The sequence below is a fragment of the Adiantum capillus-veneris genome, chromosome 9 (assembly GCF_014529385.1).
Source record: "Adiantum capillus-veneris isolate H3 chromosome 9, ASM1452938v2, whole genome shotgun sequence".
Taxonomy (NCBI): domain Eukaryota; kingdom Viridiplantae; phylum Streptophyta; class Polypodiopsida; order Polypodiales; family Pteridaceae; genus Adiantum; species Adiantum capillus-veneris.
Genome location: NC_140939.1, coordinates 70,038,128 through 70,064,937, shown reverse-complemented (window position 1 = coordinate 70,064,937; position 26,810 = coordinate 70,038,128).

The window sequence follows — 26,810 nt, the reverse complement described above, 5'->3', positions numbered from 1 at the left end:
AAGGTAAGTCGACGTTGCTCTGCTTGTGCTGCATAATACTTGATAGCATCTTCTCTGTCTAGTTGAAGCCTCTCTAGATCAAGAATGTGGTTGTGGAGATGAGCATTAGGACGTTCTACCTGCCCAGCTAGCACCCTGAGACTAGCCAATTGTACTTCAATGGGTAAAATGGCTTCCTTACCAAACACCAAGTGATATGGTGTGAACCCAAGGGATGTGCGAAATGAAGTGAGATAAGCCCAAAGTGCAGCCATAAGATGCTTGTCCCAATCACTTTTGTGATTGTTTACATGCTTAGTGATAATCTTGCAGATCATACCATTTACCTTTTCCACCAAACCATTGCATTGTGGGTAGTAGGGAGTTGAGTGTCGTCGTGAGATACGTAACTTCTCCATTAGCTCTCCTACAAGGTCTCCTCTAAAACCTGGTCCCCTGTCAGAAATTATTTCAAGAGGAGTGCCAAAACGGCAACAAATGTTTTCAAATACGAACTTAGCCACTTCCTTAGCTGTAATCCGGGTGGTGGCAACTGCTTCAGCCCACCTGGTCATGTAGTCCACACCCATGATGATATAAAATTTACCTAATTGGCTCCTTGGCAAAGGCCCAATAGCATCAATTCTCCATTTCTCAAATGGTCCATATGAGATTATAGGAGTCTGTGGCTCATATGTGAGCCTCCTATCCCCTGCCTTTTGACATTCCTTGCATGTTTTACACCAATGATGCACATCCCTATGTAGACTAGGCCATACAAACCCGGCTTGTAGAATCTTTCTACTAGTGATGTCAAGTGCAAAGTGTCCTCCGCAAACACCATCATGGCAACTTGAAATGATTTCAGTGATCTCTCTAGAGAGAGGTACACGCCTAAGAATTTGATCCTTACCCTTGCAGTAGAGGTCGTCATTGATAAGGCGGTATTTTGTTGCCTTGCGCACAAGCCACTGCTTTTGTCCCTTAGTAAGATCCTTAGGACACTCTCCTGTGTCCAAGAAACTCATGATGTCAGGCATTGCATCGCTACCTTGGAAGAGAGGCAGCTTCAACTTGATAGCACCCACCACTGAAACATCTTGCAACTTCTCTCTAGCTAGAGCATCTGCTTCTTGATTTTCTGCTCGAGGGACATGATGTAATTGTACAACTTGAAATTTCCCTAAAAGTTCCTTGACTTTGGGCAAATGGCCTAGCAAGATATGATTTTTACAAGCCCAAGTTCCTTGTATTTGTTTTATTAAAAGCATGGCATCACCAAATACATTTAACCGTTGAATGCCCTGTGTCACACACCACTCTAACCCAAGAGTTAAAGCTGCATATTCTGCCTCATTGTTAGAGCGAGAATCCAAGAGATTCCCAATGGAGAAAACCTTGTCCCCTTGCTCGTTGAAGATGACAATGCCTGCTGCAGCTTTGTCCACTTTCCTCTTGTAGGCTCCATCAAAGAAAAGAGAGTGAGCCTCCTCTACCTTAGGGACTTCCAGCACCGGTGTAATATCTTGATCATTTGGCTTTATATTTAGCTTCTTTTCATAGTGGCGATGAGTGAGAATACCTCCTAGACTGGCCCTTGTGGAGTTCTCCACTTGCATTGTGTAGTCAAACTCTTGTAGCCTTGTGAGCCATTTGGAAATCCTAGAAGAAACATCCATGTGCTGCATTACATAAGGAAATACTTCTTCCATTGTTAAGATTATGAATGGTCTAGACAATAAATAAGAGCAAAATTTGGTGGTAGCAAACATTAATGCAAGCACCATGTGCTCCACTACCGTGTATCCCTTTTCTGATGGGGTCATCATTCGACTAGAGAAGTAGATAGGACGCATGAAAGAAGTTTGAGGATCCTTTTGCATCAATACAGCCCCAAGTGTGTCATTGCCAACACTAAGGTTTACATAAAATGGCTCGTCCCACTTTGGAGGTGCTATGGTGGGAAGTGAAGCTAGAATTTGTTTTACCTCATTGAATTGTTGTTCATTTTCTTCACTCCAAGTGAAGATCTCTTGATGGGTAACTTGTTGTAAAGGGAGAACCACTTGGGAGAGCAAGTGAATGAACCTACTCAAATACCTCACCTTTTGAAGAAAAGAGACCAATTGCTTTGTTGTGGTGGGAGAGGTCAAAGCCACCAAGGCTTGAACCTTGCTTGGGTCAGCTTCAATGCCATTGGCCGAGATCACATGGCCAAGAAGAGTAACCTTGCTTTCACCAATGTTGCATTTCTCCACATTGAGTTGTCCACCCAAAGCTTGTAGCCTAGCTAGACCTTCATAAACTTTCTCCAAATGAAGAGAGCGAGAGCTATAGATGCAAAAGTCATCAATAAAAACACGGATTGATTTTCCAAAGAATGGCTGAAAAACAAATGTCACATATCGCTGAAAAGTGGCTGGAGCATTAGTGAGACCAAAAGGCATAACTCTGTAAGCAAAACATCCCCATGGTGTGATGAAGGTTGTCTTCTTTTGATCTTCTTCAGCGATGCTAATTTGGAAGTAGCCTGAGTAGCCATCACATACCGTGTAGCGCTCATGTCCTGCTACCTCATTGAGTATTTCGTCTTGAAAAGGAAGAGGAAAATGGTCCCTCTTTGTGGCTGCATTAAGAGGCTTGTAATCAGCACAAACCCTCCACTTACCATTCTTCTTTGGTGTGACTACCACTGGAGAAACCCACTCTGAGTCTTCAACAGGATAGATAAAACCGGCTTCTAGCAATTTCCTCACCTCTTTGAGTAGGGCGTCTTGTTGAATTACTCCTAGCCGCCTGAGCTTCTGCACTACAGGTTTACTTCCCTCCTTGAGCTTAATGTGATGTTGAACTACTGTGATGCCAGTGATTTTATCATATTCATCAATGAACAATGTGGTAAAATTACTTAGCATCAAAATATAATCTTCACGCTCCTTCCCACACAACTCACTAGAGAGCATTTGATGTAGCTTACTTGCTTCTACCAGAGGTTGTATACCTGGTGTCTCCCCTTGGCTTGATGATGAGGCATCAGGTTGCTCCATCTTCTTAGGGTCCTTGAGAATGATCCCCATCACCTCAATGCTACTGTCACTTTCTTCACTCACTGTTGACTCCTCCTCTGAAGCAGTTGAAGATTCACCACTAGAAAACTCATCCTCGGAGGTTTCTAGATCCATGTCGCGTTGTTGACCTATCTTCATGTCGTAAAGTATTGGCCTCCCTTTTGCATCCTTCATCTGGATTATGCCGGTGTACCAGTCCTGCTTAGCTCTCATAGCCATAATCCAAGGCCTCCCTAGAATGATAGGATAGCCCTCCCCTTTGTGTGGCATGACAAAGATGTCCACATCTACCTCGGTGTTGAATGCCTTTATCCTAACTGCATTTATGACACCAACACATTGAACTTTTAAATTATTTGCCATTTTGGCTCGGCATGGTGCCGGCCGACTCACCTCTAAACCCAAACGGTGCATCATTTTTTCACTCATGACGCATATTTGTGCACCACCATCGATGTAGATATTGGAGATGTGTTGCCCTTTTATGTGAGCATCCATCACTGGTAGTATGTCGTCTAGATTCCTCCCGCAGATAGCCCCAGCTATCTTTGGCTTTGGTCGCCTCGTGTTAACCATCTTTGTCCATTGTCTCCTCACCCTAGGTGCTAGGTGGAGTAACTAGGGCCAGGTGGTTTTTGGGCCCTGCACAGAAACATCTTGAACCAAATCATATGGTTTAGAACATTCACCCAAAGAGAAATCTACAATGTCAATTTTACGTCGTGACTTGGACGGATTTTTGCTAGATTCCCCTTTAGTCTTCATCTTTTCTTCCTTTTGGGAAGACTCACCATGCCTAGCGCGTTTTACCCCAATGGCATCTACTCCTTTAACCTTGGTCTTATCCTCCTCCACTTTCTCCTTTCCCTTACCTTCAAGACTGATGACGCTTACTGTTTGATTGCCAACTGGTGGTGGGGGTAAGGGTGGAATGAGAGGTTGTGGTGGTGGTGGTGGTGGTTGTGGTTGAATCGGTGGTTGTAAGATTTGCATGGGTGATGCTTGTCGTGGTGCCCTCGGTGGTGGTGGTCTTGCTCTTGGTGGTGAAACCTGGTTTTGTCTGGCTCCTCTGTTGAAATTCTGCCTCCTTGGTTGTGGACAGTAGTACATGCCATGACCATCCTCCCCACAATTGTAGCAGTGGTATTCTTGGTTTTGCCTTCGTTGTCCTCTCCCTTGCTCTTGGTTGCGATTGTATGCATGCCCTTGTTGTATCAAATGGACTGAGAGATTCTCAAGTTGATTGGTGATTCGGTTGAGCAGGTCTTGCTGATCTTCAATTGGTTCTTGTGGTTGAATCCTCTGGGCGACTGTTGTAGGTGGTGCTAGAGGTGGTGGGGTCCTAACGGCTTCCTCTCCATCGATATTTCTGGCTTGTAGGCGCAGCTTCTTGTCTTTAAGGCGGGCCACTTCAACTGCTAGCTCATACCTAGCAGGAAACCTTCCCTTCACCTTCTCTTTAAGAGTTGGCCATAACCCAGCCACAAACCGATCCTTCTTTAGGAAATCAGGTGCCCCCTCATCCTCTCTTAGCGATGCAATCCATCGCCCCCATAAATCTACAAACTTTGACTCATATGATGCGTATTCCAGCATACTGCCCTGCTTCAACTCTGTCAACAATTGCCATAGCTTCTCTGATGTTGTGCCCTCTCCAAAACGCTTGACAAAGGCTGCCCTTAATAAGTCCCACCGTTCCTTAGTTTCTTGTGCCAAGGCATTGTACCATGATCTTGCCTCCACCTTCATTAGAAGTGGGAAGATGCGCAAGCGCGAAGCATCATCATCTCTCGCAGAGATGACACATGCTATTTCCAAGTTGTCTAGAAAGTCTGCAGCATCCTCGCCCACCTTACCAGTAAAGGTTGGAAATGCTACACTTGCCATGATTACTGAGAGAGAGCTAGAAAGACACACTTCTTAACTTGCAAAATTTTTTCTTCTTTACAAGGAGGCGTGTATACCCTATTATACTAGGACATAGATTAAAACTTCAAACGGTACATTGCCTTGTACCAAAGGTAGGACAAATGGTTGATCTGATGCCAGAACCTCAAAAAACCGCTCCCCACCCGGCATGGTGTCAATGACGTGCTGGTAGTGAATCTTCAAGTCCAATATTACCTTGATTGAGCGTACACGTGTTGGTATGTGTGATCTGTCTTGAGGTAGGTTGTCCTGATTCATGTAAAGCTTAGAGGTGCTTAGTCACTGTCCAAGCTTGTAGGAGAGGGTGGTGTTCTTTCCTGAAACAAACTCAGTAGATCCCTAGTTTCTCTACTGAGAGTGTGAGCCAATGCTTCTGTTATCTGTGCTGCAGCATCAGGTGCGACTTGAAAACTGACTATGATAATTACCTCGGTGACTTGAGTTACCCGATTCTCAAAGTAGAATAGTGTTGATTCTCTATTATGCAGAGCTCCTTCCATTTTGTTGTTGTTGGTTGGTTGTAGGTTGCGGACATGGTTTCCACCTCCTCCTTCTTCTTCTTGGCACTTGGCCTATGTATATCCACTGGGTTTGGCGCGTTGGTTGACTCTCCCACTTCAAATCGATTACCGTTACGCCTGGCACTCGAGCTTCGATGGAGATGCGGAGTTCGTCTAGTTGTGCTTGGAGCTCTTCTTCTTCTGTCGTCCAGTTAGAAAATCCTTCATACTCATTCATCCATTCACAATAGTTTAGGGTTTTCAGTCTTGTAAACTGAAGGGTTTCAAGAGCCCTCCTCAGTGGGGGCACCAAATGAGAGGCGGAAGTGAAAAAATAGACCCGGTGGCCTCTACACCAAGACTATGCACAATGGCCTCATCATGGGGGATACACAATAGGGGCACCACCTAGCAAGATATGCGGCTAGGACGCATACATATACACAATGAAGCATGCCATGGAAAACAATTTCAAGATCCACGCCCAAATGTGGAATGGGGTGGTCGGAGAATAAGGTGAGAGGAGTGGTGAATGAGTGAGAATGGGATTACTACTCATGCATATTAGTAAGGAAGATAATGAGGTAGGGGAAACTTGCGAGTATGCTCACTTATCATACAAGAGGTGGCGAATCCGCACACCTCAAGATGGAAGTAGCAAGATGATAGGAATATCAGAGGGAGAGAGAGAGAGAGAGTGTGTGTGTGTATGGTGGCGAATCCGCACCCCTTAACATAAGCAGAAAAAAAAATGGCAAGGAACAAGCATATACCATACTCACAATGAGATGTATCCAAAGCGACACAAAGTATGGCACCAAGATGGAGTGTGTTGATTGCTTGCAAAAGATGAATACAATAGGTCGCGTATGCAGGAAAATGAGAAGGGAACAAGATCGTAGGAGGCATAATGGAGAGATGGGAGTTGATGGCGAGGAATATCATGAGTGTGTCCACCCTTCTTCTTCTTGAAATTGTGCCTTCAACCCTTAATTACAAGTGGTGTGGAGGTGTGGTGCTCATCTTTTGTGCATGGTGATGGTGATGATGATGGTGTTGTGATTATGTGATTAGGGTTCATGCTACAAGCATGTAGCACAAGAGTGTGTATGGATAGGTGAGTGTGTGTGTGTGTGTGTGTGTTCTCTCCTCCAAGTGAGCTCTCATGGCCTCCTTATATAGGGAAGGAGGGAAGGATTTAGCAATATTTCTATTTGAGGTGAGTGTCCCACTTTGGTGACTAGGAAAATGGGGTGCATGTGACTGTGGCTCCCATCTTGTCTCCTCATTATTTAAAATACCAGAGTCAATAGAGAGAGAAGAGAGAATGTGGGTAGGATGTGGAGGATAGGAAATATTTACAATAGTCTAGCTTTGGATAACATAAGCTTATTAGGGAGAGAAGAGAGAGGTAAGAAAATTATAAGAGAGGTTGTCGAAGGTGGATATTTGTTGATGAGGATGGGTCCTCCAAAAATGGTGATAGAATTACTCTAGACTAGCCAAGACCTCATTAAAAGAGCCTTGTCTCTTGTAATCATGCTTGAAGACTTGTAGAACCATAGCCATTCTAGAAGGAAGAAAAGTGGGGATGGCCTGTGTCACCATTACACAAGAAAACTGGGGTCCACTACAAAAATCATATCTCCATGTTCATAACTCCAAAAAATTCTGAAAAAAATTGAGCTAAAAGTTGAGATCAAGAGCTACATCTTTCATGTTGAACGCTCCTTCAGATTCGGGGTTCTTCTTTACTTAAAAAATTCAGCCAAATAATGTATTATTTGTGGCTGCAAAAGTCTTTTGGTGGTCCCCTTTGAGTGGACTTCTCTCTTGCCTTCAAGTGTAAGCTCCTTCATGTGTATGAAAACATGACCTAGAGTGTTGAAAAGATTGGCAATCATCTAGATGGAGGTATTATTGAAATTTGAAAGTGGGGTTGAGGTTTGAAAATGAAAACTAGTGAATAAAATATTTGGTAGAGTGGAATAATATACATACATGAAAAAAAAATATTAGAAAATACTAGAATATATATATATATAATATTTAAGGTCAAAAGAGAGATCAATAAAGAAAGCTTACTTATTATGCTACATCGTGATTGATTAGCATAAGTATTATTTATTTAATAAAGGCTAAAACGTTTGTGAAAAAGGAAGAAAAAATCAAAAGTAACTTATATAATGGGAAATATTTTGATAAAAGGGCAAAAATATATGGGGGGGTTCCCATGCATGGAAAAGCTTGCCTTAGTATCAGAACTATCCCAATCAAATCACCAAGTGTTTTCAAAGTCGGGACTGCAGCAAGCTAAACCTTGATAGAGTTCTCACCTGCATCCATATAGTCAAGACAACAGATATGTTAGACTTGCAGGCGACATATGGCAGGCTTCAAAGAACCTATCAGTTGTTATCCATGTCAAACTTAAAAATTATTAGACTAGCTACTGTCCTATACATTAAGGTAGATAATATCTCAAGGTTTTTTCTGCATACAAAGTAATCCTACCAAAATGACTTCACATGTTTAATAAGAGTTCTTCTTTATAACAACCTATTACTGAGAAGCAGTCATCTGTATACCGTATCATTCAAGGTATTTCTTTAGCAAAACATTGTATGAAAAAGTTTTTTAGATAGCTTTTTCCAAGCTCAATGAGCAAGCCCGAAGTACAATTATCCAATTTTAAGCCATATTTGGCCCGAAGAAATCCAACCAATTATGTGTTGAAGCCAAATTTCAATACTTTATTTCTGTTAAACCATAGGGACCAAATGAGCAGACTTGCCTAGATCATGAAAGATATTTTCTCAGATTTTTCAAGTAAACCTTCCAACTACTCAGTGCACCAAAACCAGGTAGTAAAGTACCACCAAAAAACCCAAGTAAGCCAGCTGTAAAACAATTTCGGGAATAAGCCAGATATCCAAAATGTCCAACCAGTAATCAATAGTCAAGGTGTAGGTAAATCAAAGCAAACAAGTACCCCCACCTATGTATTGTATTTTTCTCAGTATTGTATTTCCCCACTCTTAAAATATGCCTCGAGGTCGAGCCCTTCAAGTCCCTAATCAACTAGGGTTATCATTCGACCAATTTTTAAGCCAAATATCAAGAACCTGAAGTCACTGAATCATCCAATGTTATGCAGCAGGTTATGCATATTTTCCAGCACTATACTATGCTCCATAAAGAGTTCCCTTTGAAACTAAAGTAAAACCTGAACCATCAGCTCAGAGAAGTACCAAACAAAGCAGAGAAGTATTAGCCAGAGCCAGAGTAACAATATACCCATCTCGATCAAAATCTTAGTTTATGCCAAATCTCAAGTAGTAAAGCATAAAGAACCAGAATATGTATGTATATAAAAGGTTTTTATGGTAGTACCATCACCAAGAACTAGATGTAGTGTATATATAAAAAAGACCAGATCTAAGCCAGGAATCCAGGCAATAAGCAGAAGGTTCCATTTATTATAAGTCAAAGCAAACAGTAAAAACCAGAATATATTTTATGGTAGCATCATCACTAGATGTAGTGGAATATGTATGTAAAAAACCAGATCTAAGCCAGATATCCAAGCAACAGGTGAAGGTTAGATGTTTTGTAAGTCAAAATAGTCTCCCCCAAATCATAATACCATAACAAACTTAGGTAGTAAATCACCAAAAACCATATCATTTATCCATATGTAGAGACCACAATTAAAAGGCCAGCATAAATGAGCTATAGATCAGATCTTCTATCAATACATAGCCAGCAGAGAAAACCATGTTTCCAATCTTAAACATAGTACATAGAAGATATCTGCATATTGAAGCACATGATATAAACAATCCAGTTTAGCCAGTCAAGGCCACCAGGTTCCCCTCTATTATCATACCAAAACCCACCACAGATAGTATGTAACCAATTATTCATAAGCAATTACTACAGAGATTGCATAGTTTTTTAATAAGTTTCTAAGTAAGTGAGCAGGATTGGAAACTAGCAAAAAATCCAGAGCCAGAGCTATACCCAAGTCGGTCAGAATCTTAGTTTATACCAAATCTCAAGTAGTAAAGCATAAAGAACCAGAATATGTATGTATATAACAGGTTTTTATGGCAGTACCATCACCAAGAACTAGATGTAGTGTATATATGAAAAAGACCAGATCTAAGCCAGGCATCCAGGCAACAAGCAGAAGGTTCCATTTATTGTAAATCAAAGCAAACAGTAAAAACCAGAATACATTTTATGGTAGCATCATCACTAGATGAAGTGGAATATGAATGTAAAAAACCAGATCTAAGCCAGATATCCAAGCAACAGGTGAAGGTTAGATGTTATGTAACCAGCAATTCAGATTTTGGTAGCATAACCAGCAATGCCACCAATCTTACCATAAGTATCAATTTTACTGCAAAAAAAAACCATTAGTTTCCATGAATCTCCTCATATCCCACCAAGTATGAACCATCACATAATATTTCAGAGTATCAACCAGTGAGATCAGCGCAGTCATATCAGTTACCCCATATTACCACATTTAGGTAACAACCTGATCAGTAACCATAGAATTGGTGTCACTTTCTTGTCAAGCAACAAAAAACTAGAGTGAGAAATTATGTAAATAGTACCAGGCAGGAAGCAAAAAGAAACCATCTGTTGATGTGCAATTAACAGTGCCAAGGTTATCAAACATATGCTTTAGCTAAAGAAAATCCCAAATGTACAGTTCTACCAATATTTCTAATGTAAAAAACCTATTGTAATTACCCAACAGATCAAGAAATTAAGCATTTGAGTTTTTGAGCTTTAGTAAAAGACTAAAAAAGCCAGTGTGGTAGAATGCTCAATACACATTAATGGCGATGAATAAAACCTTTGAAGTGAAGCCATCATCACAGCAGCAGTGGATACAGATTATTGCAAAACCAAGCATCAAACTGACCTTACCCATCCATTCTACACCAAGTCTAAGTGATGGAGTTCCCCTCACCTTATATAGTAGAAGAGGCTGCAGACGCCGCAGTTATGGAGGTGCCGTAGACACCTAGCATAGGGGGGGAAGGATGCCTTTTGAATCATACCACACAGTTGATGGCTTAGAGTTGTGTCAAGACACCGATCCTTTGATCGAGATGTAGCCTGACACTTCATGAGTGGAAGGGGAAGAGACATGCTTCGACAGAGCAACCTACTAGTAATGCAGAGCGTAACCGAGAGGGGAGCACTAATAGGTATAGAGAATTCTTTAGGGAATTCTCCCACTGGGACCATGTTCCAAAAGATTGGTTCTAACTAACCCAAGCAAACCAAGTATGGTTAAATCCACAAGGGGTTTTACCTTCCAAGTGTTATTACAAGAGTCTATTCCCATGGGAAAAGTTTATTAACGGTACCAAGCTACCCAAAAGAGCATAGTTTTGCTTTAGCCATAGTGTTTTTTCATAGCAAGAGATAGCAGTAATTATTATGTAAAGCCTAAGGTAGACACACATAAGGCAACAACTCAAATCAAATATGAGTGTAAAAGGTTGGATGTCATATTTTGCAGCCAGGTAAAGTGCTTCAAGACACAATCAAAAGCCCACCCGATGTTATCAAGGTCAGATGCAGTGACCAAAAGTGTGTAAGTGTGTGTGTGTGTGTGTGTGTGTGTGTGTGTGTGTGTGTGTGTGTGTGTGTGTGTGTGTGTGTGTGTGTGTGTGTGTGTGTGTGTGTGTGTGTGTGTGTGTGTACCCGCCCTAACCCAGGCTCCATACACAATGGGTTTCGGTAGTAGGCCCATTGTGTATGGGCCTACTGCCTCATCATAGGATGAGTTAAACAAAAGTCTTTAGCATAGAAGTGCCAAGTTGAAGTGTCCCTGAAAAGGGTAGAATTGTTTGTACTAATATAATATAAGATATCATCTTCAAGGAAGACATTACTCCTGTAGGAGTTTTAAGGCTTTGTCACCAGTTTGAGAAAGTATGGTTGTCATTGAGTAGCCTTTGGATGAAAAACACCAAGCTTGTCCTCTTGTTCCAAAAAATCATCATATGTGTAATAGGTAGCATGTTCCTGTAATTGTCAAAATATAATTTGCTTAAGCATAGGTGAGTAAAATTGGATTAACCTACTACTTAAAGGTGACCGAGCCAGAAAAGACTACAATAGTCGTGAGTAGGAATCCAAACTAAATTCAAGGAGACACACCTAACACATGTCAACCAGTTAAGGATTTATAGACAGTGGGTCAATCCAATCCCATAGACAAGAAGATCCAAAGCTAGCTTCCCGGTCCACCCAATTGCTTGGGAGGGCCTGGTGTTTAGGTGTGTGTGTGTGTGTGTGTATCTGTTTTACTTTTATAAATAAACACACCAAGGAACAAGACGTTCAAAAGACAACTGGCTATAGATGTCTAGGCAAAGATTAGTACAGAAACAACTTAGTCTTTGATTCATAGCTGTACATCATAATAAGAACGAAGTATCATTCCAAATGAGTTTATACAAAGGTATCAGAACTATCCCAATTAAATCACCAAGTGTTTTCAAAGTCGGGACTGCAGCAAGCTAAACCTTTTTAAGCCAAGATAGAGTTCTCACCTGCATCCATATAGTCAAGACAACAGATATGTTAGACTTGCAGGCGACATATGGCAGGCTTCAAAGAACCTATCAGTTGTTATCCATGTCAAACTTAAAAATTATTAGACTAGCTACTGTCCTATACATTAAGGTAGATAATATCTCAAGGTTTTTTCTGCATACAAAGTAATCCTACCAAAATTACTTCACATGTTTAATAAGAGTTCTTCTTTATTGCAACCTATTACTGAGAAGCAGTCATCTCTATACCATATCATTCAAGGTATTTCTTTAGCAAAACATTGTATGAAAAAGTTTTTTAGATAGCTTTTTCCAAGCTTAATGAGCAAGCCCAAAGTACAATTATCCAGTTTTAAGCCATATTTGGCCCGAAGAAATCCAACCTATTATGTGTTGAAGCCAAATTTCAATACTTTATTTCTATTAAACCATAGGGACCAAATGAGCAGATTTGCCTAGATCATAAAAGATATTCTCTCAGATTTTTCAAGTAAAACTTCCAACAACTCAGTGCACCAAAACCAGGTGGTAAATTACCACCAAAAAACAATTTCGGGACTAAGCCAGACATCCAAAATGGCCAACCAGTAATCAGCAGTCAAGGTGTAGGTAAATCAAAGCAAACAAGTGCCCCCACCTCAGTATTGTATTTCCTCACTCCTAAAATATGGCTCGAGGTGGAGCCCTTCAAGGCCAGAATCAACTAGGGTTATCATTTCACCAATTTTTAAGCCAGATATCAAGAACTTGAAGTCACTAATTCATCCTATATTATGCAGCAGGTTATGCATATTTTCTAGCACTATACTACACTCCATAAAGGGTTCCCTTTGAAGCTAAAGTAAAAGTTGAACCATCAGCTCAGAGAAGTACCAGCCAAAGCCAGAGAAGTATTAGCCAAAGCCAGAGTAACGTTGTACCCATCTCGATCAGAATCTTAGTTTATGCCAAATCTCAAGTAGTAAAGCATAAAGAACCAGAATATGTATGTATATAAAAGGTTTTTATGGCAGTACCATCAGCAAGAACTAGATGTAGTGTATATATAAAAAATACCAGATCTAAGCCAGGCATCCAGGCAACAAGCAGAAGCTTCCATTTATTGTAATTCAAAGCAAACAATAAAAACTAGAATATGTTTTATGGTAGCATCATCACTAGATGTAGTGGAATATGTATGTAAAAAACCAGATCTAAGCTAGATATCCAAGCAACAGGTGAAGGTTAGATGTTTTGTAAGTCAAAAAAGTCTCCCCCAAATCATAATACCATAACAAACTTAGGTAGTAAATCACCAAAAACCAGATCATTTATCCATATGTAGAGACCACGATTAAAAGGCCAGCATAAATGAGCTATAGATCAGATCTTTTATCAATACATAGCCAGCAGAGAAAACCATGTTTCCAATCTTAAACATAGTACGCAGAAGATATCTGCATAATGAAGCACCTGATATAAACAATCCAGTTTAGCCAGTCAAGGCCATCGGGTTTCCCTCTGTTATCATATAAAGACCCACCACAGGTAGTATGTAACCAAGTATTCATAAGCAATTACTACAGAGATTGCATAGTTTTTGTAATAAATTGCTAAGTACAATGAGCAAGACTGGAAACCAGCAAAAAAACCAGAGCCAGAGTAACACTATACCCAATTCGGTCAGAATCTTAGTTTATGCCAAATCTCAAGTAGTAAACAATAAAGAACCAGAATATGTATGTATATAAAAGGTTTTTATGGCAGTACCATCACCAAGAACTATATGTAGTGTATATATGGAAAAAACCAGATCTAAGCCACGCATCCAGGCAACAAGCAGAAGGTTCCATTTATTGTAAATCAAAGCAAATAGTAAAAACCAAAATATATTTTATGGTAGCATCATCACTAGATGAAGTGGAATATGAATGTAAAAAACCAAAGGTAAGCCAGATATCCAAGCAACATGTGAAGGTTAGATGTTATGTAACCAGCAATTCAGATTTTGGCAGTATAACCAGCAATGCCACTAATCTTACCATAAGTATCAATTTTACTTCAAAAAAAACCATCAATCTTTCAAAAGTTTCCATGAATCTCCTCATACCCCACCAGAGTATGAACCATCACATAATATTTCAGAGTATCAACCAGTCATCAGCGCATTCAGATATGTTACGCCATATTACCACATTTAGGTAACAACCTGGTCAATAACCATAGAGTTGATGTCACTTTTTTGTCAAGCAACAAAAAACTAGAGTGAGAAAGTACGTAAATAGTACCAGGCTGGAAGCAAAAAGAAACCATCTGTTGATGTGCAATTAACAGTGCCAAGGTTATCAAACATATGCTTTAGCTAAAGAAAATCTCAAATGTACAGTTGTACCAATATTTCTAATGTAAAAAAGCATTTGTAATTACCCAACAAAGCAAGGAATTAAGCATTTGAGATTTTGAGCATAAGTAAAAGACTAAAAAAGGCAGTGTGGTAGAATGCTCAGTACACATTAATGGCGGTGAATAAAACCTTTGAAGTGAAGCCATCATCACAGCAGGAGTGGATACAGATTATTGAGAAGCGAAGCATCAAACTGACCTTACCCTTCCATTCTACACCAAGTCTAAGTGAGGGAGTTCCCCTCACCTTATATAGTGGAAGAGGTTGCAGACGCCGTAGTTACGGAGGTGCCGCAAACACCTAGCATAGGGGGGGAAGATGCCTTTTGAATCATACCACGCAGTTGAAGGCTCAGAGTTGTGTCAAGCCACCGATCCTTTGATCGGGATGTAGCGTGACGCTTCATGAGTGGAAGGGGAAGAGACATGCTTCGACAAAGTGACCTACTAGTAAAGGAGAGTGTAATCGAGAGGGGATCACTAATAGTTATAGATAATTTTTTAGGGAATGCTCCAACTAGGACCATGTTCCAGAAGACTGGTTCAGACTAACCCAAGCAACAGCGTGTTGAGTTGACGCGGCAGTATCAGGAAGCCCTTGAATATAAAAGGATTGCCATGGGAGCACATATCTTACTTAAGGATCAGATTGGGTGGAAACGGACCCTCGAACTCTCAAACACGACACAAGCTTTTGGTGCAGTCCCAACTATCTTCGCATGCATACATGCATGTACATTCCCATGGCAAAGAGCAACCAAAGTTGTAAAGGCCAGACAAAGAGCTAAATGTGATGAAGACATCCCCCCATATCCAAGTAGCATCTTAAAATGCAATTTTTGTTCCATGAGAAATGAGGTAAAAACTGTGAAAACATGTGCAATGGCCCATGCCACAAGTGGGGACGCAAATGTGGGATTCGCACACAATGTTGCAATATAGGGTGTATATCATCCGTTGTAATTGCCATAATGCGCATTACTATCGTAGCAAGTGAGCCTTGTTCCATGAAGTAGTCAAAGAGCCGCCGCCTTAGCACACTGCTATTGCTTTTGACTACAAGGCATTGACAGTATGATCATATAGCAAAGAAAGGGAGGTGCTGCGAGCCTTTAATGTCGTTTTCTTTTGATGTAAGAAGGTAACTAGAATTGAAATGAGAGTGTAAAATAGATATGAGAGGTGCATTGTAAGGGATGCCTTTGCAGGGAGAGACCAAAACCGATACAATCCTCTAAACCAATGCTTGGGTACAAAAATAAAGTGAAAGGTGGTAGGTAGGAACTTTTCAAATCCAAAAAGAGGTGGGTTGGCATGCCCGTCAATAAAGTGAAAGGTGGTAGGTAGGAACTTTTCAAATCCAAAAAGAGGTGGGTTGGCATACCTTATTGATCATCACCCTCATTTGATCATCCTCTCCATCAATTGCAACTTTTATTTTTATTTTGCTGCTCCCACTCGGTGTACTCCCTTGCATCCAATACATAAAACTCGCTTCTTGAACTTGAGAGGCCCGAGTCAATTGAAGATGCAGTCTAAGACACGAGCATCTGTGCCGAGTTCCTGCTATGTCACCTTTGTAGGTAGTCGTACTGATCTAGCACACAAAAGCGGAATACTTTTCATTGAAAGGCTGCAAGTGCATACAAGCTACAGGCAAGAGATGTAATTTTTCGAACTCGTTCCTCTTGTGAAGGGTCGTTTGTAATGTGGAAGCTATTGAAAGATGGTAAACAAGTGACAATGCAGATGGCTCTTGCCCCCCTAAAGCTTGGACTCCATATTCAAGTTGAACACAGTGAGGCATGCAACCGCATTGGCGGCGCAGTGGCTGTAGGGAGATAGATAGAGAGAGAGAGAGAGAGAGTTATCAATCACACATGTTGTGTGTGTGTGTGTGTGTGTGTGTGTGTGTGTGTGTGTGTGTGTGTGTGTGTGTGTGTGTGTGTGTGTGTGGTGGAAAGGGGGTGGTATGTTGCTGCTGATGACGACTATAAGCCAAGAAAAGTTGCGGGTTGGTGAGCAGGTAGCTGTGAACTGGCTTGCTGGCACCAGGACGGCCGCTGAAAACGAGCACCCACAAACAAACGAGGGAGAGAGAGAGAGAGAGAGAGAGAGAGAGGGGGGGGGGGGGGGGGGGTTGTGTGGCACACAATCGATGGCTGTAGGTGATCTACATGTGGGGGGGGCGTTTTGGTGGTAGGCAGTGTTCGGGAAAAATCAATTTTTCAAACATACAAAATTCCCTTCCTTGAATTTGCCAAGAGGAAATTTTAAAACATTAGGCTACTTTTTCAGGTTTTTACACTATTTTTCTCTATTTTGGGGCGGAATTTCTGCTTTTCCCCTTGCGTTCAACCCTGCATTTTGAAAATTGAAAACGGCAAGATATTAAGCTGAGACACTGTTACCATATACATGTGGTAGTGATGTGTGTGAACACACTAGGACTGCCGGGGCATTTTTTTCCCTCTTTAGGAGGTTTTTTCCCCCGTGCATTGTATATACGCCCATCACTCTAGGGCTATCTATCTTTCCATTGCACACTAAGTAATACACTCTGTATTGTGTGCCTTGAGCTTCCTTCGTCGTCTCCAAGCTGTGTGCGTTTCTCTGCAACCTTAATTCCAACAATTGGTATCAGAGCAGGTTGCGTCCTCCCAGGCTTAGTTGCCAAGTGTTCTAGTACACGCCTGCTCCCTTTCTCCAATTTTAGTGAGCTTTGGTGAGCGTTCGCAGCTCAACAAATATTCAGGTCTGCTCAGATTTTTGATTTGGCCTCATTTCGGCCTCCATTTCCACTACATGCAGTGGCTATTTCGTCATTTTGTGCAAAATTTCTGTTGGTGCCATTTTTTGCATAACAGGTGACTTATAGTCTTCTACGGTTTGTTCTATATAGCACGTGTTGTTCTCGCTCCGTTTCTCCTGTTTTCGGGCAGTTTTCACATCAGGTGCAGCATTTACCATGGCTGACAACAACAACACAGATGTGTTCAAGATGTTTGCTGCTGAGGACAGGTTGGATGGGGACAACTACCCTATGTGGGCTTATATGATGCAACATGTTCTTGTGTCAAAGGGTGTCTGGAACATTGTGCAGGGCATTGATGTATGTCCTGGTTTTGAGCATGTAGGCAATGTTGAGGATGTTGCAGGTCTTGCTGCAAGGATTGCTGTTGTTAGAGTTGTTTTGCCTATGGAAAAACAAGCTCGTTGGGATGTAAAGGATACGCAGGCTCATGCATTGATTGCGTTGTCTGTGAAGCGCACCATTGTTCCTCACATCCGTTCAGCAAAATTTGCAAAACAAGTTTGGGATATTCTAGCAGGTCTTTATGCAAGCCGCAATGAGGCTAAAATTGCTTTGTTGCGTAAAGAGCTGGAGTCGAAGAGCATCTCTAAGCCGAGAACTTGTAAAAGAATTTATGATTATTTTTCTGGGAGCAATTGTATATTAGAGAGCCAGTTAGAAGTTTAGGAGCTTTTGGCCGGAAAAGCCATTTGTAAAGACCTAAACTATAAAGGTCAATTTTGTAAGTTTGAACATCATCTTTCTTTATGAGAAACTGAGAAGACAGCATACGTTTGAGAGCTTCTTCTTGCTCCAACTTGTAATCTTCAATACTGTGGCTACGGTAATCCAAATTCAGATTCGTTTATTGCATTGTGTTCCTCTTACTTTGCTCTTCCATTCAAGTGTAATCATTAAAGATTCGGTGTAGGTTTTTAACTACGAGTTTGAGAGCTTAAATCGTTGTTTTGAGTGCTTATATGCGTATTTTAATGTTGTTTTGACCCTAGGAGAGGCTTTACGGACCCTAAAACGACCCTTTAGGATCACCTGTTTGTTGTTTTTGCTGACATTGGGATGAACGATCGCGATCTTTGTACCTCTCCAGAATGCTGTGACAGTGATAGAATATGTTCCTGATAGTCCCCTGTAGCTTCCCTTCAAGTTTCGTGCGAATCCAATATGATTTGCATGGTAAACGGGCGTGATGACTGTAGAGCTGTGTAGAAGGACATAGGCAGATTACTTGGCTTTAGTGCGTATGATTTGCTTGCAGAGTTAATAGTTGCATCTCATCGAGTTCACTTCATTAGGATTGACACCCTAGTGAGTTTCCATGCCTCATCCTGGTCGCTTCCCTTGTATTGATATTTTATGTTGATGCGTGAGAGCTATGCTATGGACGTCCATCGCGACGACCCGCAAACATTGGCGCCGTTGTTGAGAAATGTACCTTAGGTGATGAGTGTCCGAGTACGCAGTTAGCTTCCTTAAAAGAAGATCAATCCACATATCCATTTTACACCTCAATTAGGCTGCTAGACAGGGGTTTAGAGCTTAGTGGAGTCTAGAGTCAGTGGACCGGCTAGACCCTCTCTTAGGAGATTTAGGGAGATGTGAGTGAGAGTGTTCAACGCATTTTTGCTCTTCAATTTCTCTAATTCGATTGAGTACTGAAATCTCACCCAAAATCCGCCTTGTTTGTTTTGTTTGATTCATTTCTTTATGTTCTTTCATTTATGTACTTAGGAGTAGGATAAGTAAATCACATTCCAGTCATATTTGGGACAAAAGTTAGAGTCGAGACACCAGAAAACCATAACTTTGGCAAAAAGGCCATAAGACTCTGAAATTTACAAAATCTGACCAAACAGAGCTGAAATTGATTCAAATCACAAAGTGATAGCACCAAACACTGGGAAATACTGTTGGAATTAGGGTTGCAGAGAAACACACACAGCTTGGAGAAGACGAAGGAAGCTCAAGGCACACAATAGAGAGTGTGTTACTTAGTGTGCAATGGAAAGATAGATAGCCCTAGAGTGATGGGCGTATATACTATGAACGGGGGGAAAAACCTCCTAAAGAGGGAAAAAATGCCCCATCGGTCCTAGTGTGTTCACACACATCACTACCACATGTATATGGTAACAAATCCCCCCTGGAGTGATGCGGTGAACAAGAGCTGGCACATGAGTAAAGGGAAGTGCCATGCCCTGAGGACAGGATAAGTCCACAAAGGGGAGTAAGCCCAAAGCTTTGCGGAAAGCTTCAAGCTTCTCACGAGACAATGCCTTTGTGAAAAGATCTGCAAGGTTGTCCTGTGTTGGCACATAAGCCAAGCTGATCTCTCCTGCTGAGAGCCTCTCCCTGACATAGTGGTAATGCACCTCAATGTGCTTTGTGCGAGCATGAAAAACTGGGTTCCTCATAACTGCCAATGCGCTCTGACTGTCAGTGTAGATAGTGTTGGCAGTGTCCTGTCCAACACCCAAATCAACCATAAGGCGTGTGAGCCATACACACTCAACCGTAGCTGTGAAGACTGCCCTGTACTCAGCCTCACAACTCGAAGTGGCCACAGTAGGTTGCTTCTTGCTCAACCATGATATACATGAACTGCCAAGCATGAAACAAAAACCACTTGTGGACACTCGCGTGTCAAAACAACCAGCCCAATCTGAGTCCGAAAAAGCATGTAAGTCTGGCGGCAATGATCCCCCTTGGGATAAAACAAGCCAAGATGTAAAGTGCCACTAACGTAGCGAAAAATCCTCTTGACAGCCTGCCAATGCTTAGACCCATGGCTATGCATAAATCTGCTGACCTGTGAGACTGCAAACTGAATATCCGGCCTCGTGTTGCATACATAAATGAGGCAGCCAACAGCAGTTTGGTAAACAGTGACATCAGCAGGATCACCAGCATCATGTAGACTCAACTTCAAACCTGCTTCCATGGGAGTGGCAATAGGTTTGTAATCCTCAAGTCCAAACTTACATAACAATGTCTCTATGTAACTTTTTTGACACAAAGCAATACCACCATCACACTGCTTAAACTGTATACCCATATAATGATGCAACAGCCCCAAATCTTTCATCTTGAAAGTAGCATTCAAATAAGCCTTAAATTCAGCAATATGTCTCTCATTTGGTCCAGTGATCAGCAAATCATCAACATAAAGAACCACAATGAGAAGTACATCACCCTCACGCTTTACATACAATGTGCTTTCTGTTGGACTGTTACGAAAGCCTTGTTTGACCAAATGAGTGTCAGCTTTCTCATACCAAGCACGAGGAGATTGCTTCAACCCATACAAAGCCTTGTTACATTTGCACGCTTTGTCCTCTTGTCCTTTTATGACAAAACCGTGAGGCTGCGTTACATAAACTTCCTCAAATATGTCACCATTCCAGAAAGCAGTAACAATGTCTGATTAATGTACATCCCAACCAAAATGAGCTGCCAATGCACATAGAAAACGCACAGTAGTCATACGACAAGTGGGAGCAAAAGTCTCTTCATAATCTATGCCTTTTTGCTATGCATAACACTTTGCAACAAGTCGAGCCTTATGGCGATCGATCTCACCATCCGGCTTACGTTTCAACTTGTAAACCCACTTCGTACCAATGGCATTTTTGCCAGGAGGCAAATCACATAAAGTCCATGTGTCATTCTCTATAAGTGCATCATATTCTGATTGCATGGCAGCCATCCAATTTTTTGAATTCTGTGCTTCATCAAAAGATAGAGGCTCCTCAACATCATGTAAACTAGACACAGCCAAAGCATAACAATCTGATGCATAAGATGCATGGCGAGAGCCTGAACGAGTACGACTAGACAAAGGTGCATCCAATTTACTGTCACGCAAAGTGTGCACCAGCCATTTTGGCATACCTCTAGCCTGCTCATTTTCAACCCTTTCCTCATCAAGTACATCATGTACATCTACATCAGTAATAGGCTGATCTAGAACATTTTCAGAAACCCCCATAGGCTGTACATTTGCCTCATTGGAACTTACATTCGTATTTCCACCGTTGAAAAGAGGCAACAAAGTGTCATAAATGTCCTGTGAGCTTACATTACTGTCTCTAGTACATGACAGCAAGGGCTGAACAGAATCTTCCACAAACACTACATCCCGTGAAACCAGAATACGTTTTGTTTGCGGATGATACAACCTGTAACCTTTGCTTTCAGCAGTATAACCTACAAAAATACATTTGACAGCCTTATCATCCAATTTTCTGTGCTGCACTTGTGGCACCAAAGCATATGCCAAACAGCCAAAAACACGCATGTGCTCAATTCTATCATGCCATGCTTCAGATGGAGTAATAGACTGCAAAGCTTTCTTAGGACACCTGTTAAGTACATAAGTGGCTTACATAATGGCCTCAAGCCAAAAAGAATGCGGCAAAGCTTGACTTTTGACCATACATCATGCCATTTCCGTCAGTGACCTATTTTTCCTCTCAGCAACACCATTCTGCTGATGTGTATAAGGCACTGTACATTGGTGTTTTATCCCACGACTAGCCAGAAATGCATTAAATTCATGAGACGTATACTCCCCCCCTCGATCATAACGGAGGGTGCCCATAGTACCTTTCGAGGCATTTTCAGCCATAGCCAGAAATTGTTTGAAGCACATAAAAACTTCGGACTTCGCTTTAAGCGGAAATACCCATGCATGCCTGGAGTAATCATCAATGAAAGTCCCGAACTACAGGTAATTGCCCAAGGACGGAGTTTGCATGGGCCCACAAACATCACTATGCACAAGTTGCAACCTGCATGTGGCCCGAACTGAACCATCCTTTGGAAACTTAGAAGGTTGCATCTTACCCAAAATACAGCCTTCACAAACATGTTTGACAGGTGCTTCAAGAGGTGGCAAAGAAGCAACCATATCAGATTTCTGCAAACGCAGCAAACTGGCAAAATTCAGATGACCAAAACGTGCATGCCAAAGTTTTGCATCTGAAATAGCCCTTGAATCTGCAACAGTATTTGCAAAATTTTGTCCACACTTGTCATACAAAGTGAGCTTATACAACCCACGGCACAAAAGCCCAGATGCAACAATTTCATCACCAAAACTGAGATCATGAACTGTACATCTGTCATCCACAAATTTGACCACAAGTCCAAGTCCAGCAAGTGCGGATACAGACAAGAGATTGTTCTTGATCCCAGATACATAAAGTGCATCAACAAGTGTGAGGGAACTGCCATTATCAGCAGTGAGCACAATCTTTCCAACTCCTTGAACTGGATAAGAGGCGTTGTTGGCACAAGTGACTGAATTCCCATGAGGGATTAACTCGAGAGAGGTAAACAATTCACGATGTGAGGTAATGTGCTTTGTAGCACCACTGTCAAAATACCACACATGTGAATCTGCAGCAACTGACAAGCATGCATCATGGACAGCAGGATTGTAAGTGCACTCTACGCTAAAATCCCATTTTGCATCAACATCAGCATTACAGTCTCCTTTCACAGAAGACTCAACAATGGCTGCATTTGTAGTGGAACCAGCATTTGCAGTGGAACCACCCTCTTTCTTCTTAGCCTCTTTGGCCTTCAACTTAGGACATGACTTGATCAAGTGATCATTGGCCTTACAATAATGGCAACGCATCTTCTTTTTGCCCTTATCACCAGAATTGCCAGAAGAAATACTGCCAGCAAAAGCATTAGGAACATAATTTTTGCCACTCGCAGTAGAACCATAAGAAGTGGCTGCATTACTGTTACCACCCTTTCTTTGAGAAGCAATAAAAGCATGTTCAACTGTACGCTGCCTAGTCCTGTTTTTTCTAGAAAGTGACTCTTGCAACAGCAATGTGCATAATGCATCAAACTTGACAACTTCAGGATTTCCTTGGGTCATCAGTCTCCAAGTACTAGCAAAAGTCTGGTAGGAATCTGGTAAGGCATCAAGAACAGTCTGCACAAGGGAACTGTCTGAAATGACTTCACCTGCAGAAATAAGCTGCTCATTGATATCCTTGACACTAGCAAGGAAAGTGTCCATATCATCTTCCTCATGCATAATCTTCGACTCCAGCTCTTTACGCAGCAAAGCAATTTTAGCCTCATTGCGGCTTGCATAAAGACCTGCTAAAATATCCCAAGCCTGTTTTGCAGATTTTGCTGAACGGATGTGAGGAACAATGGTGCGCTTCACAGACAACGCAATCAATGCATGAGCCTGCGCATCCTTAACATCCCAACGAGCTTGTTCTACCATAGGCAAAACAACTCTAACAGCTGCAATCCTTGCAGCAAGATCTGCAACATCGCCTACATCCTCAGAACCAGGACGTACATCAATGCCCTGCACAATGTTCCAGACACCCTTTGACACAAGAACATGTTGCATCATGTAAGCCCACATAGGGTAGTTGTCCCCATCCAACCTGTCCTCAGTAGCAAACATCTTGAACACGTCTGTGTTGTTGTTGTCAGCCATGGTAAATGCTGCACCTGATGTGAAAACTGCCCGAAAACAGGAGAAACGGAGCGAGAACAACCTGTGCTATATAGCACAAACCGTAGAAGACTATAAGGCACCTGTTATGCAGAAAACGACACTGACAGAAATTCTACACAAAATGACGAAATAGCCTGTGCAGTACTGCCTGTAGTGGAAACGGAGGCCAAAATGAGCCCAAATCAAAATTCTTAGCAGACCGAGCTCTTCGAGATATCCCAAAATTTTTGTCGACCTACGAACGCTCGCCAAAGCTCACTGAAATCGGAGAAAATGAGCAGGCGTGTGCTGGAGCAGCTGGTGACTAAGCCCGGGAGGACGTGACCTGCTCTAATACCAATTGTTGGAATTAGGGTTGCAGAGAAACACACACAGCTTGGAGAAGATGAAGGAAGCTCAAGGCACACAATAGAGAGTGTGTTACTTAGTGTGCAATGGAAAGATAGATAGCCCTAGAGTGATGGGCGTATATACTATGCATGGGGGAAAAAACCTCCTAAAGAGGGAAAAAATGCCCCGGCGGTCCTAGTGTGTTCACACACATCACTACCACATGTATATGGTAACAAATACTTGTCAGAGAGAACCTGTAAAATTTCATCAGATTTGGCCCAGGTACTACGATCACGATCAGTGTACCTCTGTGCCAGAATTGGACAAGATTTGAGATATGCCTTCCTGATAAGATTCTAATCAAGTTTGTCTAAAGCAACCACACCCAAAAACATCAAAAATCAAGGAAATCAGGCCACTTGGGTAAAACTAGCCTGACAGACCCAGAAACTAAAAAATCTTGACTTTTGGTGATCCAAATGCAAAAAGACTTGGGGAATAGCCATAAAACATCAGTGTCTACAAGCATGCCAAATTTGGTTTAATTTGGGCTCAGTACTACAATCGCGATCGGTGTACCTAAGTGCCAGATTTTGACCAGATTTCATCTATGAGATCCTCACGTGTATATGAACATAAAAGTATACAGAACCAAGAGCCAGAAACCTCAAAATACCTGTCAAACCATCTGAATACAGATCCAAGTCAAAAACTGCTAAACTGGCATAGAAATTGACTTTCAGTAGACCAAAACACATCAAAACTGGGAAGAAACCATACAGTGTGATAGCCTGTACACAGAACAACCCCAGATAGCTTTCAAATCCCAAAACAAACACCAAAATCATGTCAAACTGACAGATTCAGGAAAATAGACACTTACAACCAAGAACTGGTAAAAGCCCGACTTTTTGGGGTTTGAATACAAAAGTATCAGGTGGGTAGCCTTAAAACAGCTTAGTGAACAAGTTGGTGAAGTTTCATCAAGTTTGGGCTCAGAAGTACGATCGCGATCGGTGTACCTCTATACCAGATTTGACTCATTTTTGGCATGTTCATAGACCTAGACTATTTAAGATAGCAGGAGTTGTGAAAACCCAAATTGGACATACTATCAATGATCTGCAAGCAAAATTGTATTGAAGTTGTTGTGAAATTGTTGAATCTATTGACAGTTGGAATGATACAGTGATCTCATAGCCATCAAGTGCATTCATTTGCAGAGACCGATCAAGTAACAATCCATGCAGTCGTGTGAGTTGGAAGATCACTCCATTTCCAGGTAAGAGGTTTGGATTCAATCGGTAAATTCCACTTTCTTCATGTTTTTGAGATCGAAAAAACAAATCAACAACCAATACCGAAATTTAGCGGATCAAGCGAGTGTTTTATCAACGGAGGAGAGTGTAAACCAAGGTGTAGTATGACCGTTAGAGCCAATCCCTGAAGAAAGTATTTCTGATACTTCTTCAAAGAGATCTTAGAAGTATTTCACGAAAAACTTGGGACATTTGAAACTAAACGAAAGAGAAAACATGGCAGCAGGACCATCAAACCCTTCGGCCACAATGAAGCTATTGTTCATCAAGTATCAGTATGACAACAAGCAAGGTGCCAAGATCTACAAAGATGGTATGGACCGCTAATGTGTGAAAATAGAAGATAGACCAAGTGAGTTCAAGGACTTAGTGCATGTGAGCTATAGCAGAGATAGGTACCTAGATGACGAAGGTATCATGTATTTGGTAGTCCTGAATCCTAACATTGTGGACAAGTGGGGATTGATGGGCACGAAAGCCAAAGTAGATGTAGAACCTGAGGAGAAAGCACCAACAATGAGCTTCCCTAATGCGAGGTTAAGGCGAGAAAATGAAACTTTGAGAGTCAACACAGACAACGTCTACGTGGGGTTATACAAGTATAATAATTGAGAGGAAGATCTCTATTATAGATGCGAGGAACCCTACGTCGACGAGTTGACAGAGCGGAAAAGACTTTATGTCTTCACCTACATAGAGGGAGTTGGAAGGATATACGTACTTTGGGGGACCACTCCACCATTATTATGTCACTCCAAGCCCACTGAGACCAGCACCTACAACTGTCATGCCAAACCCGATGGCAACAAGTATAGAGAGGACTCATGTAGCTAATTCTTTCAGTCGGCCTCATTATTCTATGCCAAGCCCCATGGGAACATTACGTTCCAGAGAATCAATGGCTATGAATCGGGTAGTGTTGTTCCTATCTCTACACATACCACAGTAGGTCCAACATTCGCAACCACACCATCACATTTGCCTCCTAGTAGTAGATTCGTGGGGCAAGGGAGCCACCGAGAGCAACCCATGACATCCATGATATACAAGAACGATTAAGTCGAGACGCGGGAGCATTGAGATTGGTCGCAGACCAGAGACAAATGAGGCCATCCAAGGTAGCGAAGTGCATGCCAAATAAGTATAGCGGATCAGGGGATCCATATGCCCATGTGTCGCTCTTCAAGCAAGTCTTAAGAGCAGAGCAGATCACTGATTTCCATACTCAATATGAGGGATTCGGGCTGACCTTGGAAGGGACGACCTTAACGTGGTTTCAACCTTTGAACCCTGAAACTTGTTCGAATATGAACATGTATTGCGGGAGTTCGCGGAAGAATTCTCAAAACGGGGTATAAAGCATAATATTGTATCACAGGTATATGCTTTTAAACAAAAG